This window comes from Cherax quadricarinatus, unplaced genomic scaffold, assembly GCF_038502225.1.
Source record: "Cherax quadricarinatus isolate ZL_2023a unplaced genomic scaffold, ASM3850222v1 Contig820, whole genome shotgun sequence".
In the NCBI taxonomy this organism is placed as follows: Eukaryota; Metazoa; Arthropoda; class Malacostraca; order Decapoda; family Parastacidae; genus Cherax; species Cherax quadricarinatus.
The window spans coordinates 74732-86782 of record NW_027195846.1 but is presented as its reverse complement, the minus strand read 5'-3'; the positions used below and the strand labels follow the sequence as shown (position 1 = coordinate 86782).

At 38.8% G+C, this 12051-nt stretch overlaps 1 long non-coding RNA gene across 1 annotated transcript in view; it reads left to right on the top strand.

Annotated features, from left to right (window-relative positions):
• Nucleotides 1-4839: 4839 nt before the first annotated feature.
• The window catches only part of LOC128687526 (uncharacterized), a 56506-nt gene continuing 49294 nt past the window's right edge, over nucleotides 4840-12051 (top strand). The window contains exon 1 of the long non-coding RNA XR_011391258.1: nucleotides 4840-5275. This is a non-coding gene — a long non-coding RNA (uncharacterized lncRNA). The remainder of the gene's footprint in view (nucleotides 5276-12051) is intronic.

The following is a 12051-nucleotide window of genomic DNA, read 5'->3' as shown; positions in this document are numbered from 1 at the left end:
CAAGTCCTAATATGACTCAGTTTTTAGCAAGCTGCTAACCAGACTGAGAGTCGAAGATCAAAATTAATTTTTTTATGAGAGAGCCACAAAGTTTGGTTAACACAAGCCTATCTGATATTATCCTGATGCCAAATGACTTCGAACAGGTGATAAATGACCTGCCCATGCACTCTGCCCCAGGGCCAGACTCATAGAACTCAGTGTTCATCAAGAACTGCAAGAAGACCCTATCACAAGCTTTTGCCATCCTATGGAGAGGGAGCATGGACACGGGGGTCGTCCCACAGTTACTAAAAACAACAGACATAGCCCCACTCCACAAAGGGGGCAGTAAAGCAATAGCAAAGAACTACAGACCGATAGCACTAACATCCCATATCATAAAAATCTTAGAAAGGGTCCTAAGAAGCAAGATCACCACCCATCTAGATACCCATCAATTACACAAGCCAGGGCAACATGGGTTTAGAGCAGGTCGCTCCTGTCTGTCTCAGCAACTGGATCACTACGACAAGGTCCTAGATGCACTAGAAGACAAAAAGAATGCAGATGTAATATATACAGACTTTGCAAAAGCCTTCGACAAGTGTGACCATGGTGTAATAGCTCACAAAATGCGTGCTAAAGGAATAACAGGAAAAGTTGGTAGATGGTTCTATAATTTCCTCACAAACAGAACACAAAGAGTAGTAGTCAACAGAGTAAAGTCTGAGGCAGCTACAGTGAAAAGCTTTGTTCCACAAGGCACAGTACTCGCTCCCATCTTGTTTCTCATCCTCATATTTGACATAGACAAGGATGTCAGCCACAGCACCGTGTCTTCCTTTGCAGATGACACCCGAATCTGCATGACAGTGTCTTCCATTGCAGACACTGCAGGACTCCAGGCGGACATCAACCAAATCTTTCGGTGGGCTGCAGAAAACAATATGAAGTTCAACGATGAGAAATTTCAATTACTCCGATATGGTAAACATTAGAAAATTAAAACATCATCAGAGTACAAAATAAATTCCTTCCACAAAATAGAGCAAAAAACCAACGTCAAAGACCTGGGAGTGATCATGTCGGAGGATCTCACCTTCAAGGACCATAACATTGTATCAATCGCATCTGCTAGAAAAATGACAGGATGGATAATGAGAACCTTCAAAACTAGGGATGCCAAGCCCATGATGACACTCTTCAGGTCTCTTGTTCTATCTAGGCTGGAATATTGCTGCACACTAACAGCACCTTTCAAGGTAGGTGAAATTGCTGACCTAGAAAATGTACAGATAACCTTCACGGTGCGCATAACGGAGATAAAACACCTCAATTACTGGGAGTGCTTGAAGTTCCTGAACCTGTACTCCCTGGAATGCAGGCGGGAGAGATACATGATTATATACACCTGGAAAATCCTAGATGGACTAGTACCTTGCACATGAAAATCACTCACAACGAGGGCAAAAGACTCTGCAGATGATGCAACATCCCCCCAATGAAAAGCAAGGGTGTCACTAGCACGTTAAGAGATAATACAATAAGTGTCAGGGGCCCGTGACTGTTCAACTGCCTCCCAGCATACATAAGGGGGATTACCAATAGACCCCTGGCTGTCTTCAAGCAGGCACTGGACAAGCACCTAAAGTTGGTACCTGACCAGCCGGATTGTACGTTAGATTGCGTGCAGCCAACAGTAACAGCCTGGTTGATCAGGCTCTGATCCACTAGGAGGCCTGGTCACAGACCGGGCTGCAGGGGCGTTGACCCCCGGAACTCTCTCCAGGTAAACTCTAGGTAAACTGACCACATATACCCATTCTTTCATATGTAGGCCTACCAGCTTTCACTAGAGTTGAGGGCGCTAGAATTTAGGCGTACTACTACATCAAAAACCCTGGTGCGTAAGTCGTACTAGTACATCAGAAACCCTGAAAGGTTTAAGAAAATGCCTGCAACTAGTGGTGATATGAGTGAATTTAAGGCCACTAAAGGTTGGTTTGAGAAATTTAAGAATCGTAGTGGCATACATAGTGTGATAAGGCATGGTGAGGCTGCCAGTTTGGACCAAAAAGCAGCTGAAAAATATGTGCAGGAATTCCAGGAGTACATAGAGGCTGAAGGATTCAAACCCCAACAAATGTTTAATTGTGATGAAACAGGCCTGTTTTGGAAAAAAATGCCAAATAGGACCTACATTACACAGGAGGAAAAAAGCACTCCCAGGACACAAACCTATGAAAGTCAAGCTTACTGTTTTGTTGTGTAGTAATGCTAGTGGGGATTGCAGAGTGAAGCCTTTACTCATGTATCACTCTGAAACTCCCAGAGTGTTCAGGAAAAACAATGTTGTCAAGGCTAATTTGTGTGTGATGTGGAAGGCAAACAGTAAATCATGCATCACTAGGGACTTTTTCTATGACTGGTTTTAACATGTGTTTGGCCCCACTGGGAAAAATTACCTCCTGGAAAATAAATTGGACCTTAAGTGCCTCCTTTTATTAGACATTGCTCCTGGTCATCCTTCAGAATTGGCTGAGCGAATTTCAGGGGACTTGAGTTTTATCAAAATCACGTTCTTGCCTCCTAATACCACTCCTCTCCTCCAGCCCATGGACTAGCAGGTCATTTCAAATTTCAAAAAATTGTACACCAAAGCAATGTTTCGAAAGTGCTTTGAAGTGACCTCAGACACTCGGTTGACCCTAAGAGAGTTTTGGAAAGATCACTTCAGTATCCTCAGTTGTGTAAACCTTATAGGTAAGGCTTGGGAGGGAGTGACTAAGAGGACCTTGAACTCTGCTTGGAGGAAATTGTGGCCACAGTGTGTACAAGAGAGGGATTTTGAAAGGTTTGGGGCTTACCCTGAGGAGCCTGTGCCAGTTGTGGAATCTGTTGAGGCATTGGGGAAGTCCATGGGGTTGGAGGTTAGTGGGAAGGATGTGGAAGAGTTGGTGAAGGAGGACGATGAAGAACTAATCACTGATGAGCTGCAAGAGCATTTGCAACAGCAACAGGCCAGACTTGAGGAAATTGCTCCAGAGGAGGGGAGAGAGAAATTGAGGATGTTGCCTTCTTCAAAGATTAAGGAAATGTGTGCAAAGTGGGTTGAACTGCAAACCTTTATGGAAGAAAATCACCCTGACACAGCTATTGCAAGCCGTGCTGGTGACTTTTACAATGACAGTGTTGTGAACCACTTTAGAAAAATCTTAAAGGAACAAGAGGTACAGAGCTCTATGGACAGATTTTTGGTGCGACAGAGGTCCAGTGACTCAAGTTATTCCCAGTGGCATTAAAAGAAGAAGGGAAGTAACCCCAGAAAAGGTCTTGCTACCTAAAGTCCTAATGGAAGGGCATTCCCCTTCCAAAAAATAACCTCCATCATCTCCCCTCCTCCCATCCCATCACTCATCAACAGATCTTCAATAAAGGTAAGTGTCATTTATTCTTCATTACACAATAATATATATTATGCATGTCTCCTTATTTTGTGTACTAAAATATATATTTCATGTGGTAAACATTTTTTTTATATACTTTCGGGTGTCTGGAACGGATTAATTTGATTTCCATTATTTCTTATGGGGAAAATTAATTCAACCTATGATCATTTCGACTTACGATGGGCTCTCAGGAACGGATTAATATCGTAGGTCGGGGGTCCACTGTATATATGTAGACAATAGTATGTGATTGAATCAGGTGTACAAATTCATCTATCAGTGTGAACATGTGTGTTTTGACAGTATGAATACTAATTCAGTACCAAACATTTGTGTCTAAGCAACAGTTGGCTATGAAATCAAATGATCTGCAACAAAACATTATTATCATGACAAAAACTATGAAAATTATGAAAGAATTGAAAAAAAAATGATAAATCTTCAACATTTCTGCAAGTGGCAGCACTCCATGTTGCCGTCACCTGAGCATTCAGCACCAACTTTGCGGGTTTATATCTCGGTAAGTACTGACCATAAAATTTTTTTTTATCTTGTTACATATAGAATAATGCCCTCTTCATTTAAAATATTCGGAGCGTTGGGCAAGAAAATGTAGATCTATGTTTGGACAGTTTAAGAGTTAATAAGCATACACAAAATTTGACTGTATCTGGTTAAAAATTATGGGAAAAAAATTGTAAATCATCTCTAATAAAAACATAAGTATTTTTTGTACAGTTATTGTTGAATCTTTAACCAACAAATATGAGTCATCTGTACAGACATAAAATAACCATCAAAAAGTATGAATTCATTTGGTGAACACTAACCAAAAACATATATTTATAATTCATTCTTAAGAACAACATAAATGCATGTATTGTCATTCTGACATTGTAAGAGCGAGAAATTGCTTGCAAGTAATTACAGTGGTACCCTGAGTTTCAAACTGCTCCCAACTTTAACAGTTATGTAAGTGTATTTGTGTAAGCGCATTTGTAAGTGTATTTTTGGGGGTGAGTCTGAAATGGACTAAACTAATTTACATTATTCCTTATGGGAACAAATTCATTTGATATTGGCACTCGAACAGCATCCTGGAATGAAATAAGTTCGAAACTTTGGGTACGACTGTAATTGGTTCCAAAATGCCAGTGTCTAAATACAAAACCTTGGGACTCAGAACGTTTTAAGTCAGGACCCCTACTGTATGTTTGGTATGAGTTCCTACATGTTTGGCTTGTTTTTATTGATGTTGACAGCAGATGGTGGTGACTACTGATGCTGCCAGCCACATGTTTGTACATACACTGTAAAGGGCCACACCGATCTCTTCATACATTTAAAGATCAAGGTGTAATGGAAACTACAATGTAAGACATAAAATTTAATAAATTATATCATCTTAAAAAACTTTGGCATTTTTGGAGGTATTTGAAAATCAACCTGTATACTCTTTGGTTCACCTAATGTTATTTCTCTTATAGTGGAGGTTTTCAGTAATGTAATCTTCCTTTTAATTAGCATTCTGCTGTATTAATATTAGGCTTTATTATCTGTGCTTTCAGTTCATCTATTATATTTTACATGGGAGAAATAAATATTGTAAAATTGACATGATGTGTTTTAGGTTGTGGCGTAAATCTGTCAAACAGTAACCCAACATACTGTATAAATGATGCTGTTCGAGAGTACAACAAGGAGCACAACACGTCTCTCCCTGAACTTGACAGAGAAACATATTTGGCCAGAGTCTTCAACTATTTTGAAGATCTTATTGATATTTTCCAAACCAAAGGTCCTGGAGCAGTTCAACCCATCTATTACAAGTACTGGCTACATAGGTAAGACATATTCTTGTTCTTCAATGTATTACTTTGCATTTTCCTACATTCTGGCCTCAAGGAAAGCCAGGGTTATTTGTGGATTGTTATACCTAGTGTGGTGTACAGTAGGTGTCATAAATATGCATGCCCATAAGTATGCCTTTAGTAGACTATTTGCTGACAGTTTTGAGAAATGCCGTGGCAACTTTTGTATGCCTTAACAACTGGCCTGGTAACTCGCCAGACTTACATCCAGTAGAGAACATGTGGAACATTATTAAGCATAAGCTTCATGACATGAATATGTCCTCTATCCCCAAACTATCAATTGCCATTAAGAAGGTGTTAACAGATTGTCAGTTAGCAGTTTGAGAACAATATGAAAAGAACTGACACCAGTCAGTCCATCTAGCATTCTATCATGCAGGAGGAGCCATATGTCTGTGGTGCATCCAACAAAATAAGCAAACTCTCGGACGTCACTACCGCCCAGCTCTGGCTGGGTTATAAGTATCTTTGGCAGGCTAAATCACCACCACCAGATGATGTAGAACAAACGAAATTTAAACTTTGCCAGATGGACTATTGTCATACCCTGCATCATTATGTACTGGAGTGCAATAAAATTAATGAATTCAGAGACAACTCACTCAGTAATGTTCAAGAAATTGCAAAGTATTTTATCCGTGGTGTATTTTAAACCATTCTAGAAAAATACCCTGACCTTGCTCACTGTAAATAAAGCATTACCAGTGTGTGTGTGTGTGCACGTGTGCTTGTGTGTTCATGTATGTGTGCTCGTGTGTGTGTGTGACCCATTTAATATTTACACTAATAGCTCATTACAGTTGTGACCAGGTGTGGACATGTGAATGACTCATTACTTTGTAATTTGTTCATGATTGTGACCAGATATAGACATGTAAAAGTTCATTACCATTGTAACTTGTTTGGCTATTAAAACTTTGGGGCCTAGTCCCTGGACCCATTATGTACTTCTGTAATCTTTTGACTACTGCCGACAGGATGGGTATGGGGTGCATAATAAAGATATTAAACTAACTAACTAGTGGGTAGTGACTTAACTGTTCTGCATACTTTAGCTTTATCAGTGCCTAGGAGATTATAAGGAATGCTTCAAGAGGAAGGGTAATATTATGAAATACTGACTCAGGTGAGTAACTCGTACATATTTCAGTATTTTGTTTAAAACAATAATTTACAGTTGAGATTTCTTATTATCTATGTGATGAGTTTGTGTGTGCATGTATGTGATGTGTACTGTACTTAGCTGCTTTCACTGTCTCCATAATGATGCCTTATTTATTAGTACTTATTTTCAGTACTAAAACCAATCAAAATCACCTCTATTTCTGTAATATATCTTCCATTCTATCAAATGAGACCAAGAAATCGCAAATACATCTATAAAAAACATGCGAAAAAACACTGGAAATTCGCTGTTTTAATAAAAAATTAAGGTCTCATTTTTTTCTCTCATTATGCACTGTGTGCTGCAGGATTTGTTTTATGTGGTGCACACCTACCACATAGATGCATTCTCTCATATCTAGGCCCAAATTTACCGCTTACAGCTTATCTGAGTGAGCTGAGCTCATGGCGTAGATCAACGGTTTGGACCCTCAACAAAAAGCCTTAGATCTACGGCACGGACCCTGAAAGGGTTAACCCTTTGAGGGTTTCAGCCATACTAGTACGGCTTACAACCCAGGGTTTTTGAAGTACTAGTACGCCTAAATTCTAGCGCCCTCAAATCTAGTGAGAGAAAGCTGGTAGGCCTACATATGAAAGAATGGGTCTATGTGGTCAGTGTGCGCAGTATAAAAAAAATCCTGCAGCACACAGTGCGTAATGGGAAAAAAAAAACTTTGACCGTGTTTTTGGAATAAAACAGCGACTTTGCACTGTATTTTCGTATTGTATTTATTGTTGTATTCTAGTTTTCTTGGTCTCATTTTATAGAATGGAAGACATATTAGAGAAATTGAGATGATTTTTGACTGGTTTTACAATGAAAAGTACCTTGAAATTGAGCGCTAAAAAGCAGAAATGTTCGATTTTTACCAAAGTTCAAAAGTAAATAAATCATGCCAAGTGTCCAATACACATCAACTGGTGAGTCTAATATTCTTTTACAAGCGCGCTGATATTATTTATACCATTTCTACACTAATGCAGTAGTCTGCATAACAGTAAATCTTCTATTTTTTGTAAGAATAAAAATTCAAAGTGGAAAGCCAAAGAAATATAAGAGGGGCCTGGAGATGTGACTAATGAACAGAGAATTTGTTATTATAGTGCCAGGAATGTCTTTCTTGTTTATTCTGGACCCTATTCGGAAATTGGCATCTTTTGAAATTTGTGTGAAATTTGCAAAATTGTTCAATTCTGACCACTTTATTGGATAGTTGAAATCAGTAAATGGATGGGTTCTTGTACTCAATCCATAGAAAAAATGGCGTTCTAGTGAAATAGTTATGATTTTCGTCGACTAGTGCATTGGAATTGGCTGAAAATAGGGCTCAAAGTGGGCAAAATCGCCGATGCGTAAACATCGTCGAGACTGCTAACTTTGCGAGAGCATAATTCCATAAGTTTTCCATCAAATTTCATACTTTTGGTGTCATTATGATTGGGAAAAGATTCTCTATCTTTTCATAAGATTTTTTTTTTTTTTTTTGGCCGACCCTGAGAACAAGTCTCGGAGAGGACCTGTCGACCCTCAAAGGGTTAAACAAAATAATTTCTTTTATATGAAATATACATTTCCCTACACAGAAAAAATGATACATGCACAATAAACAATACTGAAATGACACTTACAGGGACTCCAATGGAAATAAGTCACTCTGACTTTTTTTTGGGGGTTATCCTAGGTTCTTCACACACATGTTGCTATGTATAACCTATGTAACTGTATTTATGTATACAGTGGACCCCCGGCATTCGATGGCATCGGTATACGTTAAATCCGGTATACGCTACATTTTAACGCAAAAATTTTGCCTCGCCCCTCGTTAAAAAACCCGCCACATGCGATTCGTCCGGGACGCGTCCACATGTGGCCTGAACTGCCCCGTGTGTGCCAGTGTTTACAAGCCAGCCAGTGTGCTCGCATCTAAGCATACATACGGTACATTCCATATTATCACAGTGTTTTTGGTGCTTGTTTCTGCAAAATAAGTCACCATGGGCCCCAAGAAAGCTTCTAGTGCCAACCCTGTGGTAAAAAGGGTGAGAATTAGTTGTGGAATCCATTGTGTCTACTTCAAAATTTAAGGAAATGTGTGCAAAGTGGGTTGAACTGCAAACCTTCATGGATGAAAATCACCCTAACACAGCTATTGCAAGCCATGCTGGTGACTAGTATTACAATGACAGTGTTGTGGCCCATTTTAGACAAATCTTAAAGGAACGGGAGGTACAGAGTTCTATGGACAGATTTGTTGTGCGACAGAGGTCCAGTGACTCTCAAGCTGGTCCTAGTGGCATTAAAAGAAGAAGGGAAGTAACCCCGGAAAAGGACTTGGTACCTCAAGTCCTAATGGAAGGGGATTCCCCTTCTAAACTATAAGTTCGAAACTCTTCCCTCCTCCCATTCCATCAATCATCACCAGATCTTCATTAAAGGTAAGTGTCATGTATTCTATTGTTAGTAGAGTACTACTAACTGTGCATGTCTTCTTCAGTTTGTGTGCATTAAACTTAATATTTCATGTGGTAAAACTTTTTTTTTTCATAGTTCTTTTGGGTGTCTTGCACGGATTAATTTGATTTCCATTATTTCTTATGGGGAAAATTAATTCGCCTTCCGATAATTTTGGCATACGATAAGCTCTCAGGAACGAATTAATATCGTATACTGGAGATCCACTGTACTTGAATAAACTAACAAACTTACGATACCACATGCGCTCAGGTAAGTTTATTCAGGTATACACAAATACAGTTACATAGATTATCATACATAGCAGCATATGTGGAGAGATCCTAGGATAACCCAAAAAAAGTCAGAGTGAATTATTTCCATTGGGATCCCTGTATCATATGGTACAAAGTACCATATGGTACCCTATACTATATGCAGTTCCAAGGGGACTGAGTATATCCCATGGCTCTACACTTGGAATAGACAGTGAAAGTGACGATGACGTGACTATAATTGGGATGGATAGACCACATGCACCAGTAGGTGGTGGTGGTGCCACCAGCATGCAAGTGTGCAGCATGTGGCACCAGCCCAGACTGGGAGTGAATCTGGGACCCAAGCTGCTGACTCAGCAGTTCCAGGACAAAGCTCATCTTCATCCACAAACAACAAACAAACAAAATTTATTTCTTTGCAAGATTACATTGAGATTATGAAATTACAATAATGCGTTGCAGTGCAAAGAGAGCCACTGTAATGCCTAGGCATTATGGGCAGACTTAATGGCTTACAGAATACTAATAAATTTATCATAGTTTGTTGAAGTTGTACATCTTTTTTATTTTTATAATTGACAGTAATTTTACTCTAATTAGAATAGTTTCAAAAATAAATATTGAAATTATATTATGGGAATATAACAGTGTGAATTGTTGAAAGTTGTTTACAGTATGAGAATGCTACAAATTGGGTGTAAGGCAGTATTGTTTTGGGTAATACGTAATTGGGAGATTTTTGGTAAAGTTAAATACTAAGTATTGAGTATTTAGTTTAGGGTGAGTAAGTGGGTTTCAACCCTTTGACTGTCGCGGCCGTATATATACGTCTTACGAGGTACCGTGTTTGACGTATATATACTCATAAATTCTAGCGGCTTCAAATCAAGCAGGAGAAAGCTGGTAGGCCCACATGTGAGAGAATGGGTCTGTGTGGTCAGTGTGCATCATATAAAAAAAATCCTGGAGCACGCAGTGCATAATGAGAAAAAAAAACTCCGACCATTTTTTTTTAATTAAAATGCCGACTTTGTGGTCTATTTTCGTATAGTATTTGTGGTTGTATTCTCGTTTTCTTGGTCTCATTTGATTGAATGGAAAACATATTATAGAAATAGAGGTGATTTTGATTGATTTTACTATAAAAAGAACCTAGAAATGGAGCTCAAAGTAGGGGAAATGTTTGATTTTTGCCAATGTTCAAAAGTAAACAAATGATGCCATTGTCCAATAAATGTCCAACTAGCCATTCTAATATGCAGTCATGAATGGGTTGATGTTATTTATACAATTATTACAGTATTGCAGTAGTCTGAATAATAGTAAGTCTTCTATTTTTTGTTTGAATAAAAATTCAAAATAGAAAGCAAGAGTAATATCAGAGGGGCCTGGAGACATGACTGATGAACAAAGAAAATATTATTTTAGAGCCAGGAATGTCTGCATTGTTCATTCTGGACCTTATTTTGAAATTGTCATATTTTTTAGTTTTCGTGAAATTGGCCAAATTGCAAATTTCTGACCACATTATTAGGTAGTTGAAATCGGTAAATGGGCAGTTTCTTGTACTCAATCGATAGAAAAAATGGAGTTCTAAAGAAATAGCTATGAGTTTGGGCGACTGGAACAATGGAATTAGCTGAAAATAGGGCTCAAAGTGGGCGAAATCGCCGATTTGTAAACAGCGCCGAGGTCGCTAACTTCGCGAGAGCATAATTCCGTCAGTTTTTCATCAAATTTCGTTTTTTTGGTGTCATTACAATCGGGAAAAGATTCTTTATCATTTCATAAGAAAAAATAATTTTTTTTTTTTTTTAAATTTTGCGGAACCAGGAGACACCTCAGGATTGGGGGTTGCGACAGTCAAAGGGTTAAGAAAAGCCTTAAATTGGTGTGCAGACCTGGTTGCTTTAGTATTTACTGGTAATGAATTCCAAGTTTTGGGGCCCTTTATATGTATAGAGTTTTTACAGTGAGATATGGACACGGGGTACATCAAAAAGAGATCTGTGTCTTGTGTTGTGGCCGTATGTCCTGTTAAGGTTGGTGAGAGGAAGTTTGAGTGGAGGGTTTATGTTTGAGTGTAGTGTTCTATGTATTTATTAGGCACATGAATAAGTATGGATGTTCTTAAAGGCGAGCAGTTTTAGACTTTTGAATATTGGGGGAGAATGCTGTCTAGAGTGGGAATTTGTTATTCTGACTGCAGCCTTTTGCTGGGTTATTAGTGTTCTTTGGTGATTTAATGTTGTTGATCCTCATGCATAAATTCCATATGTGAGATAAGGGTAGATGAGTGAATGATACAGTGCAAGGAGAGCTGATTGTGGAACGTAGTACCATATCTTTGATAGTATGCCTACTGTCTTAGAGATTTTCTTAGAAATTTTTGTGTGTGTCTGGAATTTGAGGCTACTGTCAAGGTGGATTCCCAGAAACTTTCCCTCTGTGAGTCTTGTGATGGGTGATACATTTAGCATTATGTTTAGTGGAACATTTGCAGCTCTGTTTCCAAACTGAATGAAATAGGTTTTGTCAGTACAGTGGACCCCCGGTTAACGATATTTTTTCACTCCAGAAGTATGTTCAGGTGCTAGTACTGACTGAATTTGTTCCCATAAGGAATATTGTGAAGTAGATTAGTCCATTTCAGACCCCCAAACATACACGTACAAACGCACTTACATAAATACACTTACATAATTGGTCGCATTCGGAGGTGATCGTTATGCGGGGGTCCACTGTATTGAGTGTAAGCTTACTTGTCATCATTCAGGTAGTTATTTTTTGCAATTCGGCATTAACAGTGTTAGCCAGTATGACTGGGTTTGGGTGAGAAAGACGTATGT